This window comes from Hermetia illucens, chromosome 2 (genome assembly GCF_905115235.1).
Source record: "Hermetia illucens chromosome 2, iHerIll2.2.curated.20191125, whole genome shotgun sequence".
Classification (NCBI taxonomy): Eukaryota; Metazoa; Arthropoda; class Insecta; order Diptera; family Stratiomyidae; genus Hermetia; species Hermetia illucens.
The window spans coordinates 19,526,986-19,544,846 of NC_051850.1; the positions used below are offsets into that span (position 1 = coordinate 19,526,986).

At 44.6% G+C, this 17,861-nt stretch overlaps 1 protein-coding gene and 1 long non-coding RNA gene across 9 annotated transcripts in view; one reads left to right on the plus strand and one right to left on the minus strand.

Annotated features, from left to right (window-relative positions):
• LOC119647762 overlaps positions 1–17,861 on the minus strand; it is a 724,584-nt gene that overhangs the window by 493,221 nt on the left and 213,502 nt on the right. The window lies entirely within an intron of this gene.
• LOC119647765 lies at positions 11,859–12,433 on the plus strand. Its single transcript, XR_005248933.1, has 2 exons — positions 11,859–12,182; positions 12,253–12,433. It is a non-coding gene; the product is annotated as an uncharacterized LOC119647765 (long non-coding RNA).

Sequence of the window (17,861 nt, forward strand, 5' to 3'; positions counted from 1 at the left end):
GTTCGAACTGACTGATACTACCCATTGTAAATACACCCACTCACTGCTGCATCTTAAACGCACTTCTCTGACCCAGACGACCACTCCACCACCAAAATCTGCAGCACGAAACGAACCTTTTCGGTTGGCAAATCGTGGTCTCCAATCTTCGAGGGCAACTTAAACGTCAGACTACTATTGACATCGTTAGCGGAGAATAAGTCTCGCTGAACGAAACAGTAGTCACTGCGGCCCCTAACAGAAATGTAAGGAATTGCCACTCATTCCGAATTGGTAGCAGCATCAGCGTAAATCCGAATCCAAACACGCAAACGTTCCATTATTCTTGATTTACAATTTCGGAGGCATCCGCCAGTCGTCACTCACAGCACCTGAATCCAGGAACTTCACTTCACGGCTTATTAAGCGATCTCTTAGATCCAGATTATCTCAAATCTATCTTCCTCAAAACCGCCGGGAATTGAATGATACCGTAGATAACACTTTCTGACAATATCCTGCACGATATCTCCTAGAAACAAAAACGTACGACTTAGAAAAATATATACTCTCTGCAGTAATCCTTTCCGAAAAACGAAATCCTCGATGTCGATAGTTCAATCCACGGAGGAATCCTACATATCCTTCGCTCCACAACCACCTGTCCAGCATAGAACTAACTCCAAATAAATAAAATTCGGAAAAAAATTTTCTCCCGACATACAAGACAAACTGCAGGCTGCGATGATATTTTGCCCTCTTCTCCCTCCCGGATAGGCAGATGGCCATTTTCACAAAGTCCACCATTCCGCACTCCACATGCGTGACACAAGGTATAAAATGGAGGACAATACATTAATCGCCACCTTTAAACCAATAGTATCATGCTCCTAACCAGCCAAACTGAAATAACATATTCCGCTTCTCCCAGCTAGATTCCGGAGCTTGTTTTTAGCAATCAGTTTTCCCAAGCCCATAAAAGTCACAGATCCCATTAAGCAGAGGAAAAAACAGGAAATGGACCAGACTTGACAAAATCCCAATTATTATCCTGAAGAAATGCAACTAATAGTCCTTTCCTATCCTTTCATTAATCATTGCCCATTGAACGCCCCCCCTCCCATAGTGGGCTGGAATGGTATACAAATAGCCCCAATTCTTAAACAAACGAAAATTCTCGCCTTCCTGGTAATTACAAATCTATCTCCATCTTCTCAACCTTTGCGCAAATCTTCAAACAGGGTCACCTGGTGGAACACTGCTTCCCTATCGTTAAAACCGATATCTTGGTCAAAATCACTTGTAAGACATCAGCCTGTCTCTTTGCTTTCGATTCCGTATGGCAATAACGACCCATCGATATGTAAGCTGAAGAGCATCCTTGACTGTAAGCTGATCCTCACCTTCCCAAATGAGTGGCAATCTCAGGTTATGGTTCAGTAGTAGTCATTCTCTTCACGTACATATTAGTCGTGCTGGAATTTCAAAAGGTTACCGTCCTTTCTAAAATTATCTTCCTGTTATTCATAGCAGATATCGTTAAGCCCGCTTCGGGCCAGGACCTAACTAACATCCTTGAATATGCCGATGACCTCATCGTTTAAACATACCTCCACGGAAGATATAGTGCGCGGTCAGCTCGGTCTACTCCACCATTCGGAAACTTGCTCTCAATCCTCAAGGTTCCCGTCTTTCGCGAGAAAAGAATGAGAATGACTCCGAAAATGGCCTCCAATACCAAGAAGGTGTCCCTCAGCATGACTCTAACTCGAATCCCCATCCTTCCTTTAACCTGTCCAACCCTCTTGTTAACAAAGTTTTAATCGGTGTTAATAAATGCAGTTAATTAGACCTTTGCTTACATTCGGATCCAGGCTATACCTCAAAGAAAGATTTATCCTCCGTCCCATTACCAGCAAAAATTCCAGGCACTGATCCTGTTATGACTAGATATAGGATGAAATCACTAGAAAGGAGTTTGCCACATCCAAACCCCTTAATCGCCACGTGTAAGGGGATTGAAATTAGCAAAGAAAACTTCATCCTTATTTTAGTGGTAACCATGTTATCGACAGGGAAGGTAGAGTAGTTCCCTAGGTAGATTTGTCATTCCCATACCCAATACGTCCCTCCACTTAAGCGCAATGACTTACCCTCCACTTAAGCGCAATGCCACGGTTGTTGTCAGCCAACAGAGCCTATTTCAGCTTACAAAAATTGTTCCGCTCGAAACGTCTCACCATAGGGTCAAAGCTCTTACTGTACAACACTATGATCTTGCCAGTCCTCATGTATTCCTCGGAAACTTGGGTTCTTAGCAAGAAAAATTGCGAACTCTTGGCCGCGTTCGAGAGAAGAATCCTCCGAAGAATTTTTGGCTCCCTACATGAGGATGGACGATTCCGTAGCCTACACAATGACGAAATCTATGCGCGATACCATGACCGTCCGGTTGTGGATAAAATCCGGCTCAATAGGTTACGGTGGGCGAGTCATTTAACCCGTATGGATGAGGATGATCCCACCCGGAAAATCCATAAGGGCAATATCTATGACTAAAAAAGAAGACGAGGCAGACCCTCCCTAAGATGGAGCGATGGCGTAGGCCAGGGCGCCAGACAGGTTTTAGGGATATCGAATTGATGGACCTCGGCGCAAAACCGGCATGTCTGGAGTTCCTTATTAAGGCAGGCCTAGACCGGATACCGGTTGTTGCGCCGTTGATGATGATGACCTACGCGGGACTAGGGAATAGGCCCACTTCCTTTCTTACGTGCCTGTTGATTTTGCACTTTTGGAGCACGATACACTACTGGCCCAAGAGTTTACGTGGAAGATCAGAAGTATTTTTCAGTGACTAACCGGTTCGTCGTCCTTGATGCCTGGGTGCGCAATATCGTGTATTGTGTTAATTACTTCTCTACGAAAATCGACCTGAATTAATTTTCTAGGTCCCTTTTCTGAGGTCTCGCAGAGTAACTAGGAGTTTGAGTCGAAGATAGAAAACTCCTTGAACTTGTATTTGGAGTTTGGCTTCAGGATCTGAAGCTCTGCGTTGTCCTTTTGCGCGCCTGCGATTGCCGTGTAATCGACTCCGGCGTGGACTGAGACCTCCGAGATTCGAGACAAAGCGTCTGTAACAACGTTTTTCTTTCCAGACACGTGTTAGATATCAGAAGTGAACGGGCTGATAAAATGCGCGAAGTTGGCGAAGGGACGCTTTGGTGGTTCTTTTGTTTAAGCATGAAAGTAAGGGGCTTGTGGTCCATGAACACGGTGAACGGCCTGCCCTCAAAGGAGAAATGGAAGTATTTGTTGAAGAGGTACGCTGCGAGCAGCTCACGATCGTAGATGCTGTAGTTACGCTGAGCGGGGGTAGTTGTTTCGAAAAAGAGCTCAACGGTTGTCAGGTTTGGTTCACAAGTTGGTAAAGAGCAGCGCCAATCGCTGTGTCTGAGCCATCGACGAACACAGCAAGGAGTGAATCTGGTCGAGAAAACGCCAGAAATGTAGCATCAACCAGCTGTTATTTGACAGTTTCAAACATTTGGACAGCCTCAGTAGACCATACAACCTCGCGAGAGTCTTTCGTTTTGGGCCCAGACAACTAAGGGTTGAGGATCGCTTGGTGATGGAAGGCCTTAGGTAAGAAACGACGATAGAAGTTTATCATGCCCAAGAACTTTCACAGATCGTTCATCGTGGGTGGCTGGGGAAAGTTCTTCATCGCTTCAACCTTGCCTGGGTCAAGTTGGATTCCGTCAAGGATAATCATGTAACTGAGAAATTTCCCCTGCATCTGCAGGAATCTAAATTTTTCAACGTTTGGAATGAGTGGGACCTCAAGCAGACGTTGAAAAATGCATTCGAGATGGTCCAAGTGCTCGGATTCGAAAGAAGAAGCGACCAAAACATCATCCATGTTTACGAAACAAAAGCTTAAGTTCCGCAGGACAGAGTGGATGAATCTCTGCAATGTCTATACAGCGTTACACAAACCAAAACTCATAATCGTGAACTCGAAGAGTTCGAAAGGTGTGCAGATAGCCGTTTTCGATATGCCTTCGGGAGTGACAGGAATTCGTCTTGGAAAGGTCCAGTGTCGTGAAAATAAGGCAGTTTGTAAGTGATTGCACGAAATCATGGATGAGTGGAATAGCTTCTGGGATGAAAGAGGATGCACCTTTGAAGAAATTAGGGAGCCTGAGGATGAGAGAAACTACATTCAGCAGTGATATAGCGTATTTTCTGAGGAGTGCTCGACTGCGATGGTCAGCAACATGCTCGAAAATAATCGAGACAGTGTCGTTTTTAGAGGTGGAAATTTTTCTAGACGTCTGTAAAGATAGGGCCTTGTTCTGCAGGTTTACCAACAGCCCATAGCGTCGCAGGAAGTCTACGCTTAAAATGGGGGAGGGGGGGGGCTAATGTTCGCCAGAACGAATCGCCACGAAAAACCTTCGGCGCAATCCAAGACACACGACCACCTCCCTGTAGCCGTAGCAACTTTTATACAAACAACATGTTTGGACGGGGTAGGGGGAGAACCGACACTTCCGCGCCCGTGTCTACCAGAAAGCAACGCCTGCTCAGAAGGTCGAATATTGTAAGGCGACATGCTGCATTAAAAGTGGTACACTTAGTCGCTTGAGTTCCGAATTTACGGTGGAACCAGCAAATTGTCAAGGCCGATAAGGTTCCCGGCGTGCGACTACCCGAACGCCCTTTTAGGGAAGCAGACCTTGACCGTAACTGCGATCCCGAACGCAAAGTAGCTACCGTTGCCGTAAGCTGCGAGACTACGTCCGCCAGTGTCATTATCATTTCCTTGAGGTTTTCCATCTCCCAACGTGTGTCTCTAAGACTTCCGCGACCACGGGACGTACTTATACCTCGTGGACTCTATCGGCCGTGGCGGGCAACACCTCCAGCCACCCCAAGTCCGCGCAGGCCAAGATGGCGCGGGTGCTCTCCCGGAGTCGGTGCCGACCTTATCCCCACCCAGCTGCCTCATTTCCCGAAGCAACTGGCTGAGTGTATGGTCGAATAGCGTCGGCAAATTACGAGGAGCAATGTGGAGCGGCAGGGTCCAGTAAGGGTGTGTCTACAGCATAGAACCAAATCGCCATCTAAACATACTTTTCGCGAAATATTTCTTTTATCAATAAATTTGCACATTATTATAGTAGGAGTTCCAACAAACAATATTTTATTGCTAGCGAGACACTCTAGACAGATTGCTTTCTCCACAGCCTTGAAGGGACTACGTAGGCTTAGCATCCATCAAATTACAAAACTTATAATCATATCCAAGGCATTTCATTAACAGTTGATTTTTGCCACCTTTACTAATTAATCTTGTTGTTTATAACTTTAATTATTTTTTCTTCTGGATTCCAATTTTCACAGCAGGCTCAGAAGACGATTCCTACAGCAATAAAGATTATATTATATCCTTACTAATTTCTTGCTACAAATCTGGCAAAGACCAAGTTATCCCTCTGGGTTGAAAATTGCCCTCCATGTACAGTAAATGACTCTGAATGATAAACTTCTTCCTGCACGAATAATGTTTCTAGTGGCGAATTTCAGATGTTGAATGAAGTAAAACTTCTTCAAATCACTTGATTTTTCTCATTTATTTCATTCTGGCGAAACGTGTGTCCTGCGAAAATAATAACGAATTGGTCCAGGGGACATTTGGAAGTTTCAGAAAGTTCGTACTCTTCTGATTAATTCGTGAAGTTAAATCACCTCCTGTCTTTATGATTCTGGAGAAAGTACAATGAGGATACGCGGGTTGAATGACTTATTCAGTGTTGGATTTATTGAACCTACTCAGGTTCTTAGTTTCCGAAAGTACTTGAAATGTACCTTGAAGTCTGCGTTTTCTGCTAAATATGACATGTTAACTCCGTAAAGGATTAGTCATGTAGGTGACACCAGCTTTTTCATCGGCCGTAATTTCCCATAATTGTGAGGCAAATAGAACTCCTTGGGGTGGTTTTTAAGTTTAAATCCATACATTGGCAATCAAGGAACTAGGCATAACCCCCCATTTATATTTTAAAGGACGAAAAATTAAGGGAGAATTAATGAATTTTTTCCCCTTTATCCATCAGAGGCATCGGGGTTTCGACTAGAGGTATAAATGAGGAACTAGATATCGCACTTACGAGGACTTAATTCAAGGAACCAACTGGAAAGTTGCCTTGGTCTGTTTCCGAAAATTCCCAAAAAAAACTTATTTGCTTTTAGGAAACAAGTAGATTGCAAAGTCCTTCGAAGCAAGCAGAAGCGGTTTATGCTGAAGTGAAAAGACCTCGAGAGAATCATAAGCTTGTTAGCCGTGGAGATTACTCGCATGCATGTATTCCGATAAATTTGACTTCGTAAGAACTTGGAAATCAACTGGCAGAATATGTCTGCTATGTAGCTTAAGAACTTAAGTACTAAACATGCGGTGAACAATTTTCGAGAGACTTACGGAATTAATGGAAACTGCTTTCATTTCAAGGAACTTCAGAATATCCTCTAAGTTATTTGAATATTTAATGAAAATCGTAAGTAGGAAAAGTTTTAATTGCCGTGAAACCGTTTCCGTGTAGATTATTTGAATAATATGAACAGGCCATGGTATGACCTAAAGCGCTAGGACTCTGCTTCTAGGACGACAGACGCGTTTTGGATAAAATATTAGTATCTACTTTTGTGTCCAGGGATCTGCATGCACACTCTTCATTTTTTCCCAGTGAATCCGCAGAAGTCCTTTAAGTATACATTACGGTAGAAATACACTTACATAGGTCCTATTTTTGACAGAACAATTTGCGGAGACACTTCAAGCTTGAAATGAAAATTGACACGAATGACAGTAAGTTAACGTCTCAAATGCAAGCAGAAATGTCCGATGGAGAAAAGTATGACGGAAGGGGAATGCAGGGCCCTCCCCTTTTTTAAATTTATTTAACAAACCCTTTTCAAAAAAGCAAGTGACCTCGTTTTTGAAAACAGAACTATGAAGAAAGGCGAAATACAATCTAGATAAAGTTATACAGGCCGCCATTTTCATTAAAATTCCGCGCATTATATAATTCGTTAAGATTGGCGTGCTATAAGTAAGGGTACCAATATTCCTGGTCTGATAACGCTTCAGGTCAAGGTTGCATAATCCGGCAAGTTCTCGCACGACTTCCCTTGGTAGCCGCTGAAAACCGTCTTCGGATGGGCCAACACTGTGCAAGGTTGGGCCGGGAGTAGGCTTATTCAACTGATGAGGATCTGTTTGCTTGTTGGTCATGTCTTAGTTGTAACAATAACCCAGGGATCGTCCTCCCTGCACTAGAAAAGGTGCTAACACCAGGGCTGCTGGGCCAAGGGGGGCTTGGTGTTTAGTATGTGTACTCTGAATATCTTGGGCACGTTCAGTTTCAAATAAGACCTTTACCCTGGTGGCGGGGATAGTCAACACTCAAACAAACAAATAATGATGCGACGAGGTGCATCATCGGAAAATGAGCTGCTCGCATCCAGCGAAAATACAGAAGTCGTCGAGAACAGTACAATCGGTTCCAGCCATAGCAGTTCTGTTCTGAAGCCCAAAACAGGGATCTCCAACCCCGAGGCGGCAGACGAATTAGTGGTTTCCAGCTGGGAATCCGCTGTTGTCGAGGTGGGCGTAGCAAATACCAGTCATAGCACGCCTAACCTGAAACCGTCGACGTAGGAGGTCCCCTTAAAAACATCGGCTATCAGAAGCCCGCAAAAGTACAGAGGTCCACTGGAATTCTGCTCAAGAGTCAATAACGAAAAGCCATTCATATTCTGAAAAGGAATACCAAAAGTGAGCAGGCCAGTACTGTCGAGGAGCGGAATGAAAAGGTTCTCGTCAAATACCAGTCGATTGTTGAAGAATATAACAACAAACGCTTGGGAAGCGAGCAGAAGGCGAGGCCCACCATCTTTGAACACAATCAATCTTAAGACGAGGTGGAACGTCAACACAAACGGACTACAGTGTACAAGGGCTCGGACGCCAAGCAACGTCTGCAAACAGGTAAGAAATTACCAACTACGAAATCCTTCAGCGATCTGGTTAGGAGTCACTTAAGTGTAACGTTGGTGGATGGTGATCGAGAAAAGGCAAAGGCGCAAATCAATAAAAACTTATGAATCTGGACAATATTTGCCCGGGGCAAGGCTTTTTAAAGATAAATTTAGGCAGGCTGTGACCTCTGGCGTTACGTTGGTTTTCTTGGTTCCTCGTCCTGACATTGACATTGGGGCTCGAGTGGTTCCGCTTCGGAGGTGAGTTCCGGTGGTACGGGTGCCACCGTTTTGACGACGTAAGGCCTAGTTCCGTCAATTGAGATGCAGTTTGCTGCACGCAATCTAATCATACGGTCGTCGGCCTGAACGAGGAGTCGATTGGGCTCGTCGCGGACGTGCTTAAAGAGTGCTCTTACTCAAAGTTGAAGCGCACCCTCATCAAGCGACTTTCGTAAATGAGTTAGGAAAGTTGAATCACTCGCTGATGGAGGTCACCTTTGGCGACCGCTCCCCGAGCCAATTGCTACGTGAGATGAAGCAGTTAGGCGGGGACAAGGTCGGGGTTGATCGTCTGAAGTCGCTCTAGTTGCATCGACTTCCGGAAAGCACTCAAGCCATCTTTGATTTGTGCGGACTCCGGATCTTTGGATATGTTAGCGAACACCGCTGACAAGATTCACGAGGTACATGCGCGCCCCGTGGTCACTGAAGTGTCGCGAAAGGCCACGAACGAGATTATTGAACTTTAGGAAACGTTGGCCACCCTCTCGACTACCGTCTCCAAGCAGGAAACAGTGGGAATTCGCGTTCGGAATGTAGGTCCTCGTTCGCTGTACGCTAACCGAAATGAGAGATTGGGCAGTCGCGCGTCCGGGACCTCAACGAGTCCTGCAATTTGCTGGTACCACCGCAAGGCAAAGAAGTGTACCAGCCCGTGCATGTTCACAGCATCAACAAATTAAACACGTTGGGAGCTGCGGCAATGGCTACTCAGAACGAAGCTTCAAGCCCTCTAACCGTCTATGATCCTTTGAGCAGGCGCCGTTATTTAATCGACACGAGCGCAGACGTCTCAGTCCACCCTCCAACTGATTCCGCAACAACTTAAACCAGCGGCGACAAACTCTTCAACTATACACACTTGCGGCTACAGGCAAGTGCACGTGAGTCTAGGACTTCGACGAGTGTTTTCATGGCTTTTCGTTATAGTGGATCTGAGCAGTTCCATATTGGGCACAGACTTTCTAGGCCTCTATGGATTGCTAGTGGATTTGCCGAATTGGTCTCTTATAGACCCCGTAACTTTGCTCAAGCCCTCAGGAAAAATTGACACCAGCTCATCTGACAGAAGTAGTAAACCCTCGCATACGCGCGTTCGTTCAAAAATACAGCAACATAACTACCGAAAGTTGTCTCTCGCAGCCAGCTAAGCATGGTGTACAACACCACATCAACATTACCGGCTCCCATATCTTCTCGAAGGTGCATCTATGACCTCCGAGAAGCTCCCTTTTTTGAAGCGGGGTATTTGCAGACCATCAAACAGCTGCTGATCTTCTCCACTACACATGGTCTCAAAGCCCAACGCCGAATGGTGACCACGTGGCGATCACAGACATCTGATTGCTCAGACCATTCCAGGCCGCTACCCCATACCACTCATGCATAACTTTGTGCACAAGTTCGCTAACAGCCGTGAAAATATCACGACCTCGGACTTAACCAAGACATATCAAATATCTGTAGCTCCAGAAGACATTCCGAAAACGGCAATATGCACACCCTTCGGACTTTTCGAATTCACACGTAAACTTTTCAGAGGTTCATCCACACTGTCCTGCGAAACCCTAACTTTTGTTTCGTATACTTGAATGATGTTTTGGTCGCCTCTTCTTCAAGGTCTGAGCATTTGGAACATCTTGAAAGTATTTTCCAGCGTCTCCATGAGGTTGGTCTAATATTTAACGTTGAAAAATACAAATTTCTTCAACAGAAGGCGAAGTTTTTAGGCCACACGATTTCCGCTGAGGGAATATATCCAGATTCGGCCAAGGTTCTAGCCATCACAAATTTCCCATAACCTAAAACAATCAAGGATCTGCGAAGATTTTTGGGCATGTTAAGCTTCTTTCGTCGGTTCAAAGTCGCACAACATCAAGCGATTCTCAACGCCTACTTATCTTAATTCAAGATTGTAACGGTACTCTACAGGATTAAAGTACCCTGTAGGAGGCAATGTGGTCAGCATTGCGCTCGCTCTGATTTGACTCAGGTGCTCATTCACAGCTGAGTGGACTGGTATACCCTCGCTTTTAAGCAGAAACCCGACAAAGCATCCCCGGCACCTCAACTTCATAAGTCAGTTTACTTCGGACATCTAGCACGTGCCCGGCAAGGACAATGCAGTTGCAGACGCTTTGTCACGCATTTCAGAAGTCAAAAATCACTACCACCGTCGATTTTCCGGCAATCGCGCAGACAGAAAAGAATGATGAAGTGCTGCAGGGTCTCAGAGACAACCCTAAATACAAATTTCGGGAGTTTCTTCTTTTCGACTCAACCTCTGAAATACTCTGCCAGACCTCTGACAGGGACCTAGGCCATATATTCCGAACACTTTTTGCAAGGAAGTATATAGTGCACGATCTTGCGCACCCAGGTATGTGGACAACTAATTGACATGTCACTAGCAAACCTTACTGTCCCTCAATGAATAAGGATGTTTACTCCGGCGCCAGACAGTGCTTCGCGTGCTAGAACTGTTAAGTCACCAAGAACGTACAAAAAGAATAAGGCTCATTCCCTCGGTCTGCCAAGCGTTTCCACACGATCCACATCAACATCATTGGTCCCTTGCGAGATTCCCGTGGCTACAAGCATTACCTTAAAATCATCAATAAGTTCCCCCGGTAGCCTGAGGCAATTCCCCTGGCCGACATTTTCGCACGATATTTGACCGAGGCTCTTTGTCGGGAATGGATCCCACGTTTTGGAATTCCAGCCGAAGTTATCACTGGCCAGGGAACACAGTTCGAATCTACCCTGTTCTTGGAGTTAAGCAAACTCAAAGGCTTAAAACGCCATTGGACTACTGCGGACCACCCATAATCCAATGGGATGCTGGAACGCTGACTTAGGACGTTGAAGGCTGCTGTAATGGCACACGATGACTCCTTATGCTCGCAAGTCCTGCCTTACGTACAGCCCATATCGAGAAGTTTGCCGCCAGTTCTGCCGGGTTGGTATACCAGGAGAATTTGAGACTCCCCAATGATCCTGTTTTCGATTCCAGGTCGGCCCTTTCCATCGCTGGGTTTCTGCGTTTGCTCGGGGACACCGTGGGAAGATTTAAATCACAGAGCCCTTGTAGCCCAGGTTCAAGCCTCTTGTCTCCGGTCAACGGGTGCACGGCGCGTAAAGTTTGATCTGCGCCCCTGAAGTTGGCGGGTCAGGAGTCAGGTTTGAGGTTGAAGCACGGTATCGGCTGGGCGTGGGGTTGTGTGGAGGCACAAGCTAATTAACACGGATTAGTCCGGGCTCCGCAAGGGAACGATGCAATCCACCACGAAGTGCAACTCATCCGTCTGAGTGGCTTATCTGTGGGAAGCGGGGTGAGAGTCACGAGGCTGGCAGAGCAATCGGGAAGTATTATGCGAAAAAGAACCTATCAAAAGAGGAAAGTTTCGTGAAATGTAATAATTTCACAGTTGATTTGTTTTACAATAATCAGCTCACCGCAAATCAAACTTATCTTATTTGTCACATTAGACATTAATTAAATTAAAAAAAATAATTGATCCGATCATCTTAACATTTTCGTGACACTTGATTGAAGTGTTCTTCAGAAACGATTGCCAATTAAATCAGTTCGTGCTAAAGCTATTCATTTCAATTGTGGCCTAATTGTCACGCGCCTATTTTAAGACCGCCATCAAATTTTATTTGCATATTTTCATTCAAGTTTTAATGCTGCTGGCAGATTTCAATGAGAATTGTTTGGGAATATTGTAATTAAATTTTATGTATAAAACCAAATGTTGTCAAATGCATTGAGGAGTATGTCATGGAAGTGTTTATTTTGGAGTTCCAAGGAGACCGACATGAATGAATGGAAATGGAGCCGCCAGCCTTAACGTTCATTCGGTAGTAATTATGTGTGCTGGAATCTAATTTTGCGGTTCCTTCTATGTTCTCAATTAAGGTTTCTAATTTTTATACAAACAGGTTTTCAACCCCCGGCATTGTGGACGTCATTCACCCTCTATTCCTGGGTTTCACTCGTGAATGAAACGGAGACTAGAAACATTTTTTCAAAATCTTCAACTCATCCACGGAACTTATATAATTATAAAAGCGATAGCTTCGATATGCAAGAAAGATACATACATATATGTACATATAATTCGACTTTGCTTACATGTTTTTGTTTATTTTCTTGAAACACGCAATCAAGACTGTTCCCGACATGCAATCTAGAAAAACTTGGAACGAGCGACTACAAATCAAAGTTCAGGCCATACACAGAGGTGAAATGCTTCTGGGCACAAAATGCACTTTTGCAGTTCAGAAATAGCCTTTTGTTAGCTATCATCGGAAGTTGAAGCATGTCCTGGCTTTTGCATGTCGTCCGAATAACAACTTTCCCAACCCCTCCCCGGCAAACATTTAAATTTAGCTTTACAATGGATTACAAAGTGGAGAGATTTATTACACCAAAAGGACAGGTAACGTTACTGTGAATATAGGAGGGAAATGATAAAATGCAGGCTTCACAGCATAGAGTGTTTCCCATGTTAAATGTTAAAGGGGCATAGCATTTGCATTACTTTCGATAGCAATTAACCTCTTTACCGGATTTTGTGACGGTGTCAAGAAAAATGGAAATTTAGGATGAACTCAGTGAATTCAAATATTGGTGGAATTTGGTAGAAGCTTGTTTAGAAATAAGCAAATTTTAGGTATCCATCCAATATGATACTAGGGAGGATAGCGCTATTACTACCATTTCTTCTTTAACGAAGAATCGGATATCTTAAATAAAAGCCTTCATTACCCCCTCAACCTACACAAGTCACTTTACACGAGGCTAGAACATAACAAACTCCATGCTTACTCGCCCACTTAAAAATCGGCAAGAACATCCATGGGAGAAAGGGTGACATGACCGACATATGGGAGAAAATCAATAGGATCTACACCTGTCAAAAAGCTCGAGCGTACTGGAAAAGAAATTAAAGGCGCTCACCACAACACAAGCGGGCCAGGGTGCAATAGAGAAACCGCAGGAACAATTCATACCCAACTATGTGATCAACAGATCCAATGAATCCAAAGAGAACATCGTAATTGACATCGAGGCAAAAATCAAACAATTACAAGAGGAAAAAGCCGGCACCCAAGAAGAAATTAGGCGGCTATTGACCCCCACCAAGCGAATGACCACAAAGAAAAGAGCATCGTCCAACCATCACAAAACCATTAAAGAATTAAAAGAGAAACCCGTTTTCTACTTACCGGCAGACAAAGAAAACGCAGTGGTCATCATGGACAAAAGAGTATACGACGACTAAGTACGCCAAAAATTAGAAGAAGGTAAGTTTCACGTCATCAGAAAGGACCCTCTGTCAGTCTCCGTTAAAAAGTGAAAGAGGCACTGGTTGAATGTAAGCCCATTATTAAGAAAGCAGCCGAATTGAGAATGCCTAACCCATCTCTGCCCAGAATCAAATGCCTCCTCAAAACACATAAAGAAGGCAACGAGATCAGAGAGATAATAGCAGCAACGAATTCACCGATCCAAAATATTGCAAAGTGGCTCTTAGAAGAAATCAAAATATTTGGCCTAAAAATAGGAAAACGAGCAGTTGGAAACGGCAGAGAAGTCATTGCCAGACTCAACGAGGCCGGGGGGACACAAAGTGATGACATACTACATACATAATCCTTCGACGTAAAAGACCTGTTCCCAAACGTACCGATGAAAGAAGCTCTACATTTGTTCCAGGAATGGATCATGACACACGAAAACTCATCCGAATAACTGAATAAATTGTATAACAAACTGGCCTTCACGTGCATGAGTGAATCCTATTTCACATTCAGGAATAAATTTTATAAAACAACCTCCTGCAGCAGCAATGGGCACCCCCTCTCACAGCTGGTATGCGAGGTATTTATGGAGAACCTGGAGAATGGACTCGAAGCAGCTGGGGCACTCCCGAGATTCTGGATCATATACGGGACGTTGTATTAGCAATCATCAAAAAGGAAGAAGCAGGAACAATTCTCGAGAAACTCAAGCGGGCACACAGGAACGTCGATTTCACCATGGAGATCAAAAACGAAGGAGAGATACCTTTCCAAGACTTAAAAATAGTTCGGGAAGGAGGAGATTTTGAATTGGACAGGAATTCTACAGGAAAACGCCCCAGACACAACGAACCATCACATACACCTCAAACCACGATTTCCACCTTAAGATGGCGGCATACAACTTTATGATTCACAGGATGGTCACAATACCGCTCAATGAGAAGAGAAGAAATAAAGAAATGAACTACATCCTGCAAACAGCCAAGAAAAACAGATACAACAGGAACCTCAGCGAAAATCGGATCAAAAAGAAACTACGCCAGGTCTCAAGACAGCAACTTTCAACACTCTTCCAGGAAGTGAACACAGAACCTAGGTAATAGATAACATGAACCTACTCGGGTCGGACGCAGAGCATCAAAAGGCGGCAAAATAAACATGGATTCCTGGTCACCTCGACCAGCAGACGATACCTACTTAGGACCCAGTTACAATCAGTCAAAGGTAAAAAAGGGTGTACCGAAAAAAGCGGCATTTATAAGATTTCCTGCCCAGACTGCGACAAAATTTACTTAGGGCAAACAAAACGGCTAGTCCACACCACGATATTAAAACACTTAACGGTGGTCGAATCCGATAAAAATAAGGATAACCCACACATAAGGTCCGCGGTTATCAGACATATAATCGAACAGGGACACCATTTGTCGTTGGACAACGCCAAAATTTTGAAGAAGGTGAACGACGTTAGGAAACTAGATTCCTACGAGAGTCTCCACATCTTCAAAAATTCCACCCGAAAAAAGGCTAAGCACGTCATGGCCAACATTTTTTCTACCTTGGTGGAACTTTTAGGAAGGACTACGAGAAGATTAGAAGCCTAATTAAGATATTATAATCACAGGAACAGATCAAGATTTCAATTTTTTCTCTTCTTCCATCAATTTTGCAGACTCCATTACCAACTCCCTACAACAACCCTGCTACCTACTCTGTTTTTACTTCTCTTTTGTGATTACTTTCTCGTCGTCTACGCCTTTTTGAGATGCCGACTGTGCCGAATCTCTCGCCATTTCTCTCCTTACGCCTCCTTAGTTGTGTTACTCATTGGTAATCTTAACGTCAATGTTGAATCTGATCCCGAAGGGCTTCCTAACCACATCCTTGTTAACTGTAAATAGCACATTTCCCTCCCTCTGTATATAATCTTTAACAAAAGCCTCGAATAATGCTACTTTCCTTATCTTTGGGAAGATGCGCTTATCAGCCCCATCCTTAAGAGCGGAGATTTGAAATACCGTCCCATCTCTCTTCTCTCCTCTTTCTCCAAACTTTTCGAAGGATACGTTGACGACTGGTTGAGCGCGCAGTTCGGTGACCTCATAGTAAAAGAGCAGCATGGTTTCGTGGAGCATCGGTCTACTGCTTCAAACATTCTGGTCTCTATCAACTTCGTTTAATTCACGTCATGAAGAGCACGATTTTTACACCGATTTATCCAAAGGCTATGATACATTTGGCCACAATATTCTCCACTCAAAACTTTATCTACTCAACTTCTCCTTAATCCTCTCACGACTCTTCTCCTACCTATAAAATCATTCCTGTAGAGTTTCTTGTCACGATTACTAATCCCGTTCCTGCTTTCCTGCTCTGGAGTTCTATACTTGGCGCCCCATTATTCCTATTTTTTATTAATGATCTGTCCCTATCCTCATCTATCTGTGTATGTTTTGCACAGACAACCAAAGCAGCGATTTGCACACCTTTCGAACTCCTCATGTTCACACGAATGATTTTTGGCCTATCCAATGCGGCGCCAACCTTCCAAAGATTCATCCACTCTGTGCTACGAAACTTGGACTTCTGTTTCGCCTACTTGGATAATATTCTTGTTGCATCCTCCACCAAGTTTGAACATTTGGCACATCCCGAGTACATTTTTTAACATCTCCTTGAGAATGGCCTAATTCTTAACCGTAAAAATTGCAAATTCCTCCAGTAGTAGGTAAAATTTCTAGGCCATTCGATCCCTCCTAACAGCATACGACCCGACCTAGAGAAGATGCTAGGTTTCCGCTGCCGAAGACGGTCAAAGACCTTAGGAGGTTCTTGGATATGGCAAGCTTCTGCCGACGTTTCGTGCCCAAAGATGCTCCCCATCAGGCTTCACTTAACCCCTTCCTGTCTGATCCTAGAATCAAACAAATGTGAAGGTCGTGTGGTCTCCGGAAGCCGTCTAAGCTTTTCAAACAACCAAGCAGGAGATGCTAAAAGTGTAACGTCTACTAGCTGTATGTTACATTTTTGGCAACCCCTTAGCAGGATGCCCCCTTTGCCGTATTCGTCGACACTCAGACATCGCAGTAGGAGCTGCTCTTCATCAGATCTTCTCAAATCAGTTCAATCCGGCTCAACTGAATTAAAGAGTTGCCCATCTTCGGCTCACTTTCCTCTATCTACTACGAGATCTCCGAAAAGGGATCTACGCCATATATCCCAGCCGCTTTTCGTAAGGAAGTGCACGCTTCTAGTGCACGATCTAGTGTACGCTGTCATTCAGATAGCGAACCGGCTAGTCAGCAACTATTTCTTGCCGCCCATGAAGAGCTATTCAATTCTCGGGCCAGAGAGTGCATTGCATGTCAAAAGTGTAAAAGTTAGACAGTATAGAGTGTATTCCGTACTTTGGTGCTCCCGCCAAAATCATCACAGACTAGGGAATTCTCAGAGCTCAGGAAGCTCCTGGGGTTCAAACACCAGTGGGAAACTGCATACCATCCACAGTAAAATGACGTGCTGGAACGTTGGCATCGGACACAGCAGGCAGGCATTATGGCATGCGATGGGTGCCGGTCCCAGATGCCGTCCGTCCGTGAGTCTGCTACCAATTCTACCCCTAGGAAGCTTAAAGTTTACACCGACGTTCTGGTGAGGACTGACGCCACCCGGAGACTGCTGCAGGCACTATACCTTCATAAGGTTCTGGAGCATAGGGAGCCTGCGTTCAGTATGGACTTCCATGGCAAGTCCAATACGGTCTCCTTAGACGGGCTGCAGCCTTTCTTCCAGGAAGCGAACGCCACCTGATGCAAGTGTTAGCACCGCGTGCGTTTTGACGTCCGTCGTTCGATCATAACCGACTAGCCCCAATCAATCACTAACTGACTGTACAGTCGAAACTTACAGATCAGCGGGACCCCACAAACGTTCCAGCACACACTTAACTGCAGACTCATGAGGCATAACTGACAAGGCGATCGAAGAGTATATGGCAGGCGTTAGGCGTAGGCAGTATTGTGCTAAAACTGCTGGCTTTACTACATTGATTCAGAAAATGGTTGCAAAGTTTAATTTGCAGATCCGTTACCACGTCGGAGAATAAAGTGCATTTTCGCCATTTTCTACTTTATTACGTCAAGAAAGGCAAACGAGCTTCGGAAGCCCACCGAAAGATCCGGAGATACGAGCCTGGAAAGTAAACCCCGCAGCGGTCGGCCCACCGACGTTGGTTCGAATGA